This window comes from Nycticebus coucang, chromosome 6 (genome assembly GCF_027406575.1).
Source record: "Nycticebus coucang isolate mNycCou1 chromosome 6, mNycCou1.pri, whole genome shotgun sequence".
NCBI classification, from domain to species: domain Eukaryota; kingdom Metazoa; phylum Chordata; class Mammalia; order Primates; family Lorisidae; genus Nycticebus; species Nycticebus coucang.
In genome coordinates, this window is record NC_069785.1 from 103,911,978 (window position 1) to 103,928,253 (window position 16,276).

The 16,276-nt window shown below is 42.5% G+C and overlaps 1 pseudogene; it reads left to right on the forward strand.

Moving 5' to 3' along the window:
* Positions 1-811: 811 nt before the first annotated feature.
* Positions 812-1,818, forward strand: LOC128588816 (geranylgeranyl transferase type-2 subunit beta-like; annotated as a pseudogene).
* Positions 1,819-16,276: the final 14,458 nt, after the last annotated feature.

Below are 16,276 nucleotides of genomic sequence, written 5' to 3' on the forward strand. Positions count from 1 at the left end.
ACAGGCTCTCTTGGAGCCACTGAGTCCGGCACAGCCATACTTGCTGTGTTTAATTGTGGATCAGTAAGTCACTGTGTTTATTCTCAGTTTCTCAAAACAATCAGGCAATAATCAGTCATTCAACTGAACAGACAGGTTTCAGGGTAAAAGTTTCTTAGGCTTTTATGCCGCACCTCATGACTTCCTACGTTCACTAAAAAGCATGCTAGGCAACTTATGCGCTGCTGTCGCAAGCCAGGGGGACTGGGGGCAACGCTCCGAGGAGCACCCACCGCCTTACCACAGTTTTTACAACGCGGACAGAGCCATCCCGCCACGGCTTGATGCCGGGGGTGCGGCAATAAAGCATACAGCACAGGAGTGGTCAGATGGGAAATACATATAGCCAGGCAAGTATATAGCGGGTGGTGAGCCAGGCACGTGTGTGTGTGTGGGGGGGGGGGCGAGGGTGGGGGAGTGAACCAGGCATGTGTGTGTGTGTGGGTGTGAGGGGAGTGGGCCAGGCACGTGTGTGTGTTGGGGGGAGTGAACCAGGCACGTGTGTGTGTGTGGGTGTGAGGGGAGTGGGCCAGGCACGTGTGTGTGTGTGGGGGGAGTGAACCAGGCACATGTGTGTGTGTGGGTGTGAGGGGAGTGGGCCAGGCATGTGTGTGGGGGGACAGGCACATGTGTATGGGGGGTTTGGGGGTGGTTGCGGGGGGTGGAGTGGGGGGTGCTCTTGAAGCTTCTGTGCCGTCTCCAGGAGCCCCACCCTCCCAGTACCTCAGTGTGTCGACCAATCAAGAAGCGCTTTAGCTTTTGGTTCATAGACATGGGCACTCCACAAAAGGATGTTATTATCAAATCAGATGCACCTGACACTCTGTTATTGGAGAAACATGCAGATTATATCACTTCCTATGGCTCTAAGAAAGATGATTATGAATACTGCATGTCTGAGTATTTGAGAATGAGTGGCATCTATTGGGGTCTGACAGTAATGGATCAAATGGGATAGTTTCATTGCACGAACAGAGAAGAAATTCTGACATTTATTAAGTCATGCCAACATAAGTGTGGTGGAATAAGTGCTAGTATTGGACACGATCCTCATCTTTAATACACTCTGAGTGCTGTCCAGATTCTTACTCAGTATGATAGTGTTAATGTTATTGATGTAAACAAAGTCGTGGAATATGTTCAAAGTCTACAGAAAGAAGATGATTCTTTTGCTGGAGACATATGGGGAGAAATTGATACAAGATTTTCTTTCTGTGCAGTGGCTACTTTGGCTCTTTTGGGGAAGCTTGATGCTATTAATGTGGAAAAGGCAATTGTATTTGTTTTATCCTGTATGAACTTTGATGGTGGATTTGGTTGCAGACCAGGTTCCGAATCCCATGCTGGGCAGATCTATTGTTGCACAGGATTCCTGGCTATTACTAGTCAGTTGCATCAAGTAAATTCTGATTTACTTGGTTGGTGGCTTTGTGAACGACAGTTACCCTCAGGTGGACTCAATGGAAGGCCTGAGAAGTTACCAGATGTATGCTATTCGAGGTGGGTGTTGGCATTTCTAAAGATAATTGGAAGGCTTCATTGGATTGATAGAGAGAAACTTCGCAGTTTTATCTTAGCATGTCAAGATGAAGAAACAGGGGGATTTGCAGACAGGCCAGGAGATACGGTGGATCCTTTCATACATTATTTGGAATTGCTGGATTGTCACTTTTAGGAGAAGAACAGATTAAGCTTGTTGGTCCTGTTTTTTACATGCTTAAAGAAGTGTTTCGGAGGGTGAATGTTCAGCCTGAGCTAGAGTCATGGAATTTGATCTAGGTTTAAAAGTTGAATCATACAATTTAGCCATCTCAATGTTTCTGTATTTGAAGTACTTGTTGAACTTAAAAACTATTGTTAAAACTTTGTATATTGTGTTAAATTAATTTTAATCATGTAATTATATATATCGTAAAATAAAGACCTGTATTTTATTTTCCTTTATAGATTTTCTTCTGAAATGTTCTTATTCTGACTAGAGTTCTTTTTTAATATGAATATACTTCAGTGTATCTGTGATTCATATCTCCCTTGTAGAGCAAAATTAAAAGAAAACCTCTTGGGCAGGTTCTACTGGATTTCTTGCTCATGTGTTCACATATTCTGTAACAATAGTTAAATCGTTTGTGTCAATCAGGAGGTTAACTGACACCTGAATTAAAAAAGATGGATGAAACAAAAAAAAAAAAAGGAAGCTCTTTAAACTTATAGTTTAGGGATTTTTATGGAGGCTTCATTACAATGAAGTGACTGATGACTTTTCAGCTCCAGGATTTCTGTTTGATTTTTTAAAAATTAGTTTAATCTTGTTGTTAAATTTCTCTGATAGCTTTCTGAATTGATTCTGTGTTTTCTTGAAATTTGTTAAGCTTCCTTAAAACAGCTTTTTTTTTTTTTTGAGACAGAGCCTCAAGGTAGAGTGCTATGGTGTCACAGCTCACAGCAACCTCCAACTCTTGGGCTTAAGCAATTCTCTTGCCTCAGCCTCCCAAGTAGCTGGGACTACAGGTACCCACCACAACTCCTGGCTACTTTTTGATTGTAGTTGTTATTGTTGTTTGGCGGGCCCAGGCTAAATTCAAACCCGCCAGCTCTAGTGTATGTGGGTGGCGCCTTAGCCGCTAGAGCTGCAGGTGCTGAGCCAAAACAGCTATTTTGAATTCTTTTTCTGACAGATCACCCAACTGCACCACTCTAGGGCCAGTCTCTGAAGCCTTAGCTTGTCTGTATGTTGAAGTCACATTTCTCTGAATGTTCTTGATGTTTGTGAATGTGCAATGGTCTGTCCGTTGAGAGACTGGGTATTTTAGTTTTCACAGTCTGGCTTGCTTTGCACCTGTCCTTCTGCAGAGGCCTTCCAGGGATTCTAAGCCAACTGACTGTTATGTTTCCTGAGCCTGTGACCTCTGCAGGTGTCTCAGAACTGGAGAATAGTTGGAACCCAGCTGTGCCACTGACCTCACAAGGGCTTGGAGGCTGGCGCAGCTTTCCAGCCCAGATGAACCTGGGGAAGACCAAGAGAGGATGCTGGGGCAATGTGGGAAAAAGAATCATTCAGAAAATTAATGAAACAAGAAGTTGGTTTTTTGAAAAAATAAATAAAATAAATAAACCATTGGCCAGACTAACTAGAAAGAGAAAAGTAAAATCTCTAGTAACCTCAATCAAAAATGATAAAGGGGAAATAACAACTGATCCCACAGAGATACAAGAGATCATCTCTGAATACTACCAGAAACTCTATGCCCAGAAATTTGACCAGGTGAAGGAAATGGATCAATATTTGGAATCACACTCTCTCTCCTAGACTTAGCCAGGAAGAAATAGAGCTCCTGAACAGACCAATTTCAAGCACTGAGATTAAAGAAACAATAAAAAAGTTTCCAACAAAAAAATGACCTGGTCCAGATGGCTTCACACCAGAATTCTATCAAACCTTCAAGGAAGAGCTTATTCCGTACTGCAGAAATTATTTCAAAAAATTGAGGAGGAAGCAATCTTCCCCAATGCATTCTATGAAGCAAACTTCACCCTGATAACAAAACCAGGAAAAGACCCAACCAAAAAGGAGAATTCAGACCAATTTCACTCATGAATATAGATGCAAAAATTCTCAACAAAATCCTAGCTGATAGATTACAGCTTATCATCAAAAAAGTCATACATCATGATCAAGTAGGTTTCATCCCAGGGATGCAAGGCTGGTTTAACATACATAAGTCCATAAACGTTATCCACCATATTAACAGAGGCAAAAATAAAGATGAAATGAAACTAACATCTTACAACCACCTAATCTTTGATAAACCAAACAAGAACATACCTTGGGGGAAAGACTCCCTATGCAATAAATGGTGTTGGGAGAACTGGATATCCACATGTAAAAGACTTAAACTGGACCCACACCTTTCTCCACTCACAAAAATTGATTCAAGATGGATAAAGGACTTAAATTTAAGGCATGAAACAATAAAAAATCTCAAAGAAAGCATAGGAAAAACACTGGGTGCTTGGGGAAAGATTTTATGAAGAAGACTGCCATGGCAATTGCAATGACAACAAAAATAAACAAATGGGACTTCATTAAACTGAAAAGCTTCTGTACAGCTAAGGAGACAACAACCAAAGCAAAAAAGACAACCTACACAATGGGAAAGGATCTTTGCACATTTTGAATCAGACAAAAGCTTGATAACTAGGATCTATAGAGAACTCAAATTAATCCACATGAAAAAAGCCAACAATCCCATATATCAATGGGCAAGAGACTTGAAGAGAAACTTCTCTAAAGACGACAGATGAATGGCTAACAAACATATGAAAAAATGTTCATCATCCATATCTATTAGAGAAATGCAAATCAAAACCACCCTGAGATACCATCTAACCCCAGCAAGAATGGCCCCCATTACAAAATCTCAAAACTGCAGATGCTGGCGTGGATGTGGAGAGAAGGGAACACTTTTACACTGCTGGTGGGACTGCAAACTAGTACAACCCTTTTGAAAGGAAGTATGGAGAAATCTCAAAGCACTCAAGCACTCAAGACATCCCACCTGATCCTGCAATCCCATTACTAGGCATCTACCTAGAAGGAAAAAAATCCTTTTATCATAAGGACACCTGTACTAGACTGTTTATTGCAGCTCAATTTACAGTCGCCAAAATGTGGAGACAGCTTAAATGCCCACCAACCCAGGAATGGATTAACAAGGTGTGGTATAGGTATACCATGGAATACTATTCAGCTATTAAAAAAAATGGAGACTTTACAACCTTTGTATAACCTGGATGGAACTGAAAGACATTATTCTTAGTAAAGTATCACAAGAATGGAGAAGCATGAATCCTATGTACCCAATTTTTATATGAGGACAATTAATGATAATTTAGGTCATGGTGGGGGTGGGGGAAGGGGAGAGCAGAGAGAGAAAGGAGGAGAGAGGGGTGGGGAAAGGAAGAGCAGAGAGAGGGGGGTTGGGCCTTGGTGCGTGCCACACCTTTTGGGGGCAAGACACGATTGCAAGAGGGACTTTGCCTAACAAATGCAATCAGTGTAACCTGGTTTATTGTACCCTCAATGAATCCCCAACAATAAAAAAAATCCAGAAAAAAAATAAAAGAATAGAAATGAATCTGCTCATCCAAGAAGCTCAACAGTTATAAGCAGGATAAACTCAGAGATCCATATCAAAACAAATTGTAGCAAAAGCAAAAACCAGAGAATCCTGAAAATGGTGAAAAAGAAGCAAATCATCACACACACGCAGGATCCTCGATAATATTAATAGATTTTTCATCAGAACCCATGAATGACAAATGAAAGGACAACGACAAATTTAAAGTGCTGAAAGAAAAAAAAAAATCAGCCAAGAACTCTATGTGCAGTAAAGCAATCCTTCAAATGAAGGAGAAATTTGGACATTCTCAGATAAATGAAAACTGAGAGAGTTGATCACCAGGAGAGCTGTTCTGTAAGAAAATATGAAAAGGAACCCTCCATGTTGAAATGAAAGCTTGGCTGATTACAAAGATAGGTCTGCAGGCTTCAACAAGTCATCTGACCTGTCAGAATCATAGTCTGCTATTATCCAAAACAAGATAAATGATCACCCTCCCAGTGAAGAATGGCTTTGAGAATAAGATTGAATATACATATTTTATCTGACCCATTACAGGTGGGGATGCCACATGCAGTTGTGAAGACTGCACTGGACAACCCCGAAAGTGTTGTTTGTATGGAGAGAAAATGGTGACCTCTGGAGTTGTACAACACTGTGGCCTATGTATGGATGGCAGAAAATCACAACTTCAGCCCTCTCTTTAACAATTTACAGATCTACAGGTCTGCTGATTTTTTCTAATGCTCAAACTGCCTCCCTGGCTTTCCTCTTTTCAAAAATAGGAAGTAAAGACTGGGCAAGGTGGCTCACGCCGGTAATCACTCTCCAGGAGGTCAAGGCAGGTGGATTACCTGAGATCACAAGTTGAGACCAGCCTGACCCAGATTGAGACCTCATCTCTAAAAATAGCCAGGTGTTGTGGCAGGCACCTATAGTCCCAGCTACTTTGGAGGCTGAAGCAAGGCAATTGCTTGAGCCCAAGAGTTTAAGATTGCTGTGAGCTGCAATGCCGGGGGTGGGTGGTGGGTGGGGGGGCACTCTTCAAGAGTAACAAAGTGAGACTATCTCAAAAAAAGAAAAAAAAATAGGAAGTAAGAAAAGGAAGAGATTAGACTGTTCTCAGATATTCCTTGTTTACCACCTTTACAAATCTGCGAAGGGTAATGCTTGGACTGGAATGGGAATTATTATTTTATTGAATGACCTTGTGCATTTATGCACACAGTGGGGCCAAAAGATCTCAGTGCTTGGACGTCCTACACTGTGAGTATAAGAAGCAGTGTGTCTCCCCGAAGCCAAACGAAGAGTGGTCATTCAAGTAGTACAGATGGGAAATCTTTTTTTTTTCTATCATTTCATTATCCAAGCTCTTTTCTTATTGTATTTACTCCTGAATTATATCAATGTTAGTCTCCATTTTCTTATTTCTGCTTTCACTCACTTAAAGAAAATAGTGCAAATTTAACAAACCTGCCAACATTCTTTCATTCATTCAGCAAATAGTTCTGAGTACTTCTAGGTGCCAAGCACTGTCTCATGCATCAGGGATGTGCTGTGAGATGCAATAGTTCCTGTCCTTGGAGACCTTCCATTGATGAGGAGGCAGATGACCCACAAGCAACACAACATGCAAATGACATAATACCAGGGAGGATGCCTGTGATTTTTTCAGGCATCCCAAGTGTGTCTTTCTCGCTGGCTCTTCTCTTCATTATAAACCTGTGTAAGATGCTTTTACAAGATTGCACAGGGGAAGTAAACATGAAAAAGAAATTTCATTTCAGTTTCACTTTATTGTATTTACCTCCTCCCCTATCAGTTTTTTTCCTTTTCTTCTTTTCCCTTTCCCTTCCTTCCCTTTCCTTTTGAGACAGGGTCGTGCTGTATCCCCCATTTTTCTTAAACATAATTGCATATACAGCTGTAAGTGAAGTACAAAGCAATTACTGCTGTAGGACTCTGAGAGATGCTCTTGCAGAGGTAAGAGGAACTGAGTGATACCTGCAATGACTTTGAAGAGGTGAGATGTGCTGATGAAAATGCCACAAAGGATTGATTCCTCTCCTTATCCTCAATTGCATCCGTCCTGTAGGACTGTCTCTATCCTTTGCATCCTGCCCTGTATGGATTACAGCACTATTTACAATTCTTGTTTTATCATCTTGCAACTTGTAAGAGGCCAGAAAGGATTCTTGTAAAGAGCCTTTTGAACATGCATGGCAATAAAATTTATTAAGACATTAAATTTTATATAAAATCTTCTGGTTTTATTACTGCCCTACTTTATTCCAAGGAGGTTGTTGGGCTCAGTAGGGCAGAAGCTGCCTAAGGGCATGTCTTTGGTTGGAGGGAGTCTGCTATGAAGGCCTCAGCTCACTGAAGTGACCACAGGGAGTGAGCTGGAGGCTAAGAGACATGGGGAGGTTGGGTGGGGAAGCAGAGAGCTCTAAACACACTGGGAAAGGGAAGACTCTCTTTCTAAGCAGTGGCCTAGAGTGAGGTAGCAGTGACTGGAGGGAAAAGGAGGCACCTATCATGACATCCTGGCTGTGTGGGGTGCTTGTGCTCAGATTGGGAATGGAAGCCACAGCCCCAGCATTTCTAGAGACACTACATGTGACAGGAGCAAGGCCGTATTGAGGCTGTTCTCTTCCCCAAAGCCTCGGTCCTTCATTAGACTATGGGAATCATTACTCTGGGTGGGGAGGATCCAAAGACTAAATAAGCTGAAATTTTCCATTAATTTCGGAAGCAGAGTTCTGGCATTGAATTTAGTTTAAAGAAATACAAATAAGACTTTTTTTGAACAGGTGACTTTATGCACAGATTTGCACATAATTTGCATATCTATTACATTTACTCTTTTAGTCAGCAGAGACTTACTAAATGATAGCTACATGGCAGAAGCTGTGATGCATAATGCTGATACAGAAAGAACCAAGACAAGGTCCCTGAAAGCTGGGGCAGGGGAGGGACAGCCAAGTTAATAAGGACATCAGGTGTTTGTTGCTATGTAACCCATGACCCCAACATGTAGTAGCTTAAAACAATGAACTCATGATTGTGCGGGCTGGTGCCCTGCAGCCCAGCTCTCAGCCAGGCCCAACTGCTCACAACTGGAAGCACTGCACTTGCTCATGTGTCTACAGTCAGCCACCAGGTCACTTGGAACAAAATCAAAGTCCTCCCCCAGCACAGGTCAGAGGGCTGGTTGCTCACAAAATATCATAGCTTCAACAGTTGGATGCTGTCTCCATGGTCTGTCATCAGCCAAAGGGAGCCCAGGGCTGCTCGGGGTTCTCCACTTCTTCAGGTTTGCTTCTGTCCTGATTATCAAGGCAGTCATGAGGTTGGCCCCTCTCAAGGGGGGGTAAAAAGATCCTGCTTTCGATGGCAGGAGTAAGAGAGCCATATTAGAAGGATGCAGACACAGAATAAGGAAGAATGGATGCAGACACAGAGCCAGGCAAAGGGTCTTAGCAAGTGCACAGGAGTGCAGCAGGGGGTGGGAAGCTCTTGAGAGGGGTGGTCACAGACAGATCAACTTGAAAGTGATGCTCACCCAGATATGGGAATGTAGGCAGATGGATGAGAGGCAGAAGATGGCCTGGAGCATTCAGGAAGCACCAAAGATGCTCCTAAGTGCATAGTGCAAGGTGAGACCAGCTAGGGGAGGGATGAGCCTGAGGAGACCTATGGGCCACTGGCCTTATTTTCTGCATTTCTGATGAAGCCCAGATCTTCCCTGTTCTATTGTGAGTCCAACCATTTGTCCCAGTTCTGCCCCTTGGAGTCACAAGTCACACACCCCCAGTCCTTGCACTGTGACCTGGGTATCTCCCTCCCCTCCCATCACCCCAGCAGTATAGCCCTTCCTTAGAGGTTTCCACCATGTGCTGCTCCTTTTTAAAATATCCTTGGAACAAAATCAAAGTCCTTCCCCAGCACAGGTCAGTGGGCTTCTCTCAAGTATCCCCCTGACCTCCCAGACAGGAGGAAACAGGTTGGAACAGGTTGGAAACAGGGTCCTGAGTGGCTGGGATACAGGCAGGAAGGCTGGGCAGACCCCTGGCCCCTCACTCTGAGGCTTTCCCTTCTCCTCCTGTGTCTCCCGCCTTCCTCTTGCTGGGCATGACAGCTTTTCACAGCCAACCTTCCCTTCAGAGTCACATTTTAAATCCCTGTGCTGTTTAATTTGTTTCTGTTTCTGCTGTGATCCTGGTTCTGCACTCTTTTCCCAGCCACTGTCCACACCCCCAGATCACGTCTTCTCTGCCCAGCCCCTGGGCTGCCCACCACTGGCATGGCCCTGAGACCTGTTCTTTCCCTGATCATTTATGCCTTCAAGAGCTTCCTCCTGTCCACCCTGTCTCTCTTGGAACTTCCCCACAGCCACCTGCCCTGTCTATCTGTTCACCCCCAATTCATGCTCCTCAAAACATGCACAGACCCCCTAGGCTGTCATCCAATCTCCACATCCACTCAGTGGGGTTTGTGGCATCAAAACACTATGGGATAGGAACGCATGTTTCCTACCTGGTCCCTGATGCAGTTCTACTGATAAGGACATGTTAAGGGAGGTTCTGTTCAGAGAAAGGCCATTTTGACTTTTAACTGTTGCTTGGTTAGAAGGAGCACAAAGAAGAAATATACATGGAAGAGTCTTAACAAAATTCAAAAAGTAATCTGTAAGAATAATTCCTTTTGCAAATGCCTTCCCAAAAAAGAGCCTGAGGAGAGGTAAGGAATTCTCCTCCTCTTGGGTGCTTAACTAAGAGTAGGCACATATCAGAGAAGTCATATATTATGTGTATTCAGGAGAATTAGATCTTAACCAAGTCCCCCCAAAGCAAACTCAGTTGACATTAAACAAACATTGCAACAAAGTTGAACTAAAAAAAAAAAAAATCCTAAACCCCTCACTGATTCAACAGACCCCTGTTTTGCCAAGGGGTCCCCAAAGAAACTCTGAAATTGCATTTCCAGACATGATAGGGATGAGGTCAGACACACCTCATTGTACCTCCTCCCTGGCTAACAGACATTAGGCTTTGTTTTTTCCTAAACAGAAACCAATCTCATAATCTGCTCTTCACTATCTGCCTTCTGGCACTACAACTAACCAGCATTCTCTCCTCATGAGACCACCCACCATGGGGTGGTGTTAACCAGTATAGGGGGTGTGTGCAGAGAGGGTTTTCATGTCCTCTGCTTCACCTTTGGACATCAGAGGGCTGCTGTTTTCTGGGCATGAACCCCATAAAGGAGCATAAAGCTCAATTGCACATTGTATATGTCTCCTTTCACAAATATTCATGACTCCTACAGCTTGTTCATTATGTCTATCTGGTAACCTTGCTCAGCATAAATTCCTGTTTCCAATGTCCCTGCCTGAGAGTGAGTGCCCCTGGCTTCTAGCTGGGGGCTCTGCTTCCCAGCCTTTTGCAGTATCCAGCCACAGGATGCAACTCTTTATGAGAAACAAAACTCTCCTTTCCAAATTTATGAACCTTGTCATTTCTTCAGTTAACAAGATGGAGGACTTAAAAGACTCCCCATTACAAATAGAAAAAAAAAAAAATCCCAGCATGTATTATAGTGTTTTTAAAGAGCATAACTCTGATTGCGCATAAGGAGCTACTATGTACGACTTGTACCATTAGGTACAGGAGACTTTGTCTCCCATAGTTGTATCCCTCTATTTACGGGCAAATGGGGAGGGATCCAGATAAATGAAAGCTGCCATGAGATTTCAAAAAAAGGGGAGGAGAGTAGGGATAGAGAGATCTCCAGGATCCCTGAGACCAGAACCTGTGCTCACAGACCAGGCCCAGCCTCCAGAGAACTCATGTATATTACTCTCCATTCTCAGAGGCCTCAACACAGTGTTCAACATTCAAATCCAAAAGCCCAGGCTTCAGGTCCCAGACAATTCCAGGAGTATCAGAGAGGTGGTTTTTCTCTACCTCAATGGAGCAGAACTCCAACATCTCTAGCTACTAGTTGACGTCAGAGAAATAATGGGTATGGTGTGTGCGTGGCAAACCAAAACACATTTTCTCCCTGTTTTTTTAAAGCTAACATCTAGGAAGAGAGCACCTTCAGCCTGCCCTCACCTGGGTCTAGCTGACATTGTGTCCGTGGTTAGCCCCCGTGAGTCCTTCAAGAAGTTCACCATGTGGGCTCAGGAGGAGCAGAGTCACATGTGGTGACCCAAGAGTGTCTAGTAACCAATGAGCATGGATTCTGCTTCACTGGCTGCTGCCACATGTTTCCTTCAGGGCAGCCACTTTCAGCTCTGGAGGCTGAGCCGATGGATTGCTGGCCCAATGGATTGCTCTGGCAATGAAGGAAGGGGAGGCAAAGAACAGGGAGGAGGCCTGGCTATTGACTTTAGGAGAAGCTCAAAGGGCAGAAAAGGAACTGAGACACCTACAACATCACCAGGGTCCACTGGGGTGGCAACAGTCTTCAAGGATAGTGGAGATACACTTAAAGACTTTCTTTCCTTCTTTCTCTTTTTTTACAGCTTTTTGGCAGGGGCCGGGTTTGAACCTGCCACCTCTGGTATATGGGGCCAACACCCTAGTCCTTGAGCCACAGGTGCCACCTGCTTAAAGACTTTCTAAGACCTTCTAATGTGGAGAAAGCAGGGGCCGTGGGGTTTGAGTGGGGACCTGCCTATAAAAACCTCCATTCAGGCTACTTTGTTCCTCCTTTAAAGAATCTCCACCCTAGCTTCCTGGACACCCACACTACATTCACCCTGCTGCAAAGAGAGCATCATTTCAGGAGGAAACAGAGGATGCAGCCTCTGAACAGGACACTCCAGACAACAAGTCACACATAGAAGCTTGCCTTGCTGGAGGAAGAAGAGACCTCATCTGGATGGTGAGGTCTGAGGGCCTATGGGAGTGAGAGAGAAGCAGATGGCAGTGATAGATGGGGTTCAAGAGGCAGCTTTCAGGCCAGTCTGGACATGAGGGGGTATAAAAAGGTTTCTTCAGTGGGAGAAGCCAGAGACACCAAGATGCAGGGAGACCAACCTGTAGGAGAACAGTGGGAAGAGAGCCTGAAACCAGACACAGCCTGGTTCCCCAGCCTCCTCCAGGCACAGGAATGAAGGAGGCTCCTGAAATCATGTGTGCTCATCCATCCAAATCCACTGACCTCACTGGGAGAACTGGGGTCAGAGCTGATGCTTTGTTCCTCTTTGGGGGCGTGAGGTACTGCTAGTGTAGAACAATTCCATTAGTTTTATCCTTTTCTGGATATTAGATACTTGAGTAGTTAGTGGATAAGTCCTGAAAAGGATCTCCTGGGATGTACTAGAAATCACCTAGCAAGTTTTTTTTCCTTTTCAAACAGGTTTTACCCTCTAATTTTAAACATATCAGCGATACTTCCTTGGTATTTTTTTAATGCCCTATAGGCTGACCTATCTTGAGATTATAAAAATGGAACAAAAATGTCCAGCTGAGATCACAAGAGCAAACGACCTGATGAGGCCTCCTAACCCTGGAAGAACATCCTGGGACCAGATGATTCAAGGTGACAATAAGAAGGAGCAGATCCATGAACAGATTCTATAATGGGTAGAAAAACAAAGTCACTTAATAGCTGGGCGTTGTGGCGGGTGCCTGTAGTCCCAGCTACTCGGGAGGCTGAGGCAAGAGAATTGCTTAAGCCCAGGAGTTTGAGGTTGCTGTGAGCTGTGTGATGCCACAGCACTCTACCGAGGGCCATAAAATGAGACTCTGTCTCTACAAAAAAAAAAAAGAAAAACAAAGTCACAGTGTCAAGTCCCAGGGTCTGGTGTGTCCATGTCGGTGGGAGATGAGACCCCAAGTGGCACAGGGGATCTCCAGGGGTATAGAAAGTGTGGGCAGGCCCTCCAAAACTGGCACATGAGTTCACAAGTTGACCTGTTCTTAGAATGACAACGATGGCTCCTACAAGTGACAGAGCTTAAAGCAAAGGAAGCAAGACCTTTGAGATGGGATCAATTTTGCGTTCTCCCAGTGATGGATAGTCTATGATCCTCACAGGCACTCCAGTTGGAGAGGTCTGGCATCCCCAGGAGGGCCATCGGCTGGCTGGGATTTTCGCACTGCCCAAAGAGATGTTAGCCAAAATATTTTTCTTTAAAAGTTGCATCTTCTTGCTTAATGTCCTCCAACTGCGGTCCTGAAAAGTAGCTTTGTAAATGCACAGGCTGCATTTTCCACTATACTAATTAGAGGGGAGGGTGGCAGGGGCATATCAGAGAAAGAGAATTTTCTAGAATCTTCTAGTGATTACATAGTGAATTGCACATCATGTCCCTCCTTCTTCCTTATAAGTAGATGAGTAATCAGTAATTGGTTTGTTAGGAAATAGTGCATTAGCCCTCACAGAATTCTTTTGGTCATTTATGGTATAGAGACCAGAAGACATCATTGTCTCAGAGTAGCAAGCATGAACTCTGGGATTTGACTTTTGTGCAATCTGTGGATATTTTTATTCAGTAGTTCAAATTGTTGAATCCAACTTTAAAGATACTTTTATCCCCATTTAAAAAAAATCCATAATTAAAAATATGAATGTGTGACTTTTTTTTAAATACAGAGTCTCTATCACCTGGACTAGAGCACAATTATGACATCACGTAGCTTGCTGCAACCTCCAACTCCTGGGCTCAAGTGATCCTCCTCTCTCAACCTCCCAAGTAGCTGGAATTAAAGCATGTGCCTCCATGACAGGCTAATTTTTCTATTTTTTTGTAGAGACAAGGTCTTGCTCTTGCTCAGGCTGGTATCTAACTGCTGGCCTCAACTGATCCTCCTGACTCAGCCTTCTGAAGTGCTATCCCAGCCCTATCTGTGATTTTTTTAAACTTAGAAAGGTTAAACATTTTTAACCTTAAAAATTACACATTATTAAATTATTAAATGTGTAAATTACACATTACAAATTATTAAATGTGTAAAAATATAAAATTTTATAAAGACAAAGTTATAAAAGACAAAGTTATAATCAGAACCATCCTCTTGAATGACATCCCTAAAGATGTCTGATATTTCTTTCTGTCCCCCCCATAACCATAATTGTCATTAATTGTCCTCATATCAAAATTGAGTACATAGGATTCATGCTTCTCCATTCTTGTGATGCTTTACTAAGAATAATGTCTTCCACGTCCATCCAGGTTAAGACGAAGGATGTAAAGTCTCCATTTTTTTTAATGGCTGAATAGTATTCCATGGTATACATATACCCCAGCTTGTTAATCCATTCCTGGGTTGGTGGGCATTTAGGCTGTTTCCACATTTTGGCGATTGTAAATTGAGCTGCAATAAACAGTCTAGACATGATTGCAAGAGGGACTTTACCTAACAATTGCAATCAGTGGAACCTGGCTTATTGTACCCTCAATGAATCCCCAACAATAAAAAAAAAAAAGAAGAAATATGAAAAAAAAAAGATGTCTGATATTTCAGTTTGCTCAGAAATACAGAAAGCCACAAGTACACACATATATCTATTTGTTTCTTTGATTTTTTTTTTTTTGAAATTAGGTCCCACTCTACCCACATTACTCTGCACGGTTTTCAATTGACAATCATGGTTCTCTGTTAAGTCAGTAGATATGGTACAAACACTATGCTTTTGGTTCCAATTTAAGTTATGTAATATAAGTGAATTTCATATATGGCAAAATTAGAGTACACATTATATACACTTATATATAATTATGAAATGGAATACAAGTCTAACTTGCCATTTCATGTCCTTATCTCACAAGTGAATAAAGATAATTCATACTAAGAATCTTGCAAGTAGACTCTCTTATTGTCCTTGCTTAAACAATATGATTGTTTGCACACATTGTCTATCCTGCAAGCAGGAAGGCAGAAGAGAGTGTCTAGGGATTTCATGCTCCTATATCATCAGGCCATTTCAACACCCAAACACAGAGACAAGGAACATTAAGAAGGAGGAAGTGAAAAAAGTAGAGAGGAGAGAGAAAGAAGTGAAGAAGGAGGAGGAAGAAGAAAACACACACGGACAAACCAACAAAAATAAAATTCTGGCAACATGAAAAACCAGAATAGATCACCCATACCTCCACCACTGCCAAGGGATCACAAGGTGCTACCAAAGAGGATCCCTCTTATAAAGAAATTGTGGAAATAACAGAAAGGGAATTTAGAGTATGGATGGTAAAAACAATGAAGGGAATTGAAGATAAAACCAAAAAACACCAAAAGGAAATCTAAAAATTAATGCAAGAAATGAATAACAGACATGATGAAATTAGAAAGGATATATCGGAGGTTAACAAACCGAAGGACTCATACAGCTTAAAGATGCTGTGGAAAGTATCAATATGGATAAAAATATAGAGAAGAAAGAATCTCAGCACTAGAGGACAAGACTCTTGAATTAACTTAGTCATTTAAAGAGGCAGAAAAGAAGAGAGTAAAAGCAGAGCAATCTCTTAAAGAATTATGGGACTTCCTGAAGCATACAAAAAGTATGGAAGCCCTACTGGTGGATATCATAACTGATAATTTCCTAAGCATCACCAAAGATTCAGACACACTTCTTTTAAATGGATATTGAACTCAAGTTTGACTCAATACAAACAGAGCATCTCTTAGACACATTGTAATGAACCTGGCCAGGGTCAAAATGAAAGAGAAAATTCTGTAAGCAGCTATGAATAAGCACCAACTGACCTAGAGGAGAAGATCCATTAGGGTGACAGGGGATTTCTTAACTGAAACTTTCCAAATCAGAAGAGATTAGGTTCTGACTTTCAACTTAGTCAAACAAAACAACTTCCAGCCTAGAATCCTTTATCCTGCCAAAGTAACTTTCTTATTCAATGGAGAAATCAAATCTTTTACTGAGAGGAAATTTTCAACTACAAGACCATCTCTGCAGGAAGTACTCAGACCCATACTACACACAGACCACCACAATGGACCATGAACAAAGTAAAGACACCCAAAAACAAAAGGTCAAAGCTTAGTTTCCACAATGGTTGAAGTGATGACAGACCTCCACAAAACAAGATGAACAGAACTCCACATTTATGAATCTTATCAATAAATGTGAATGCATTAAAT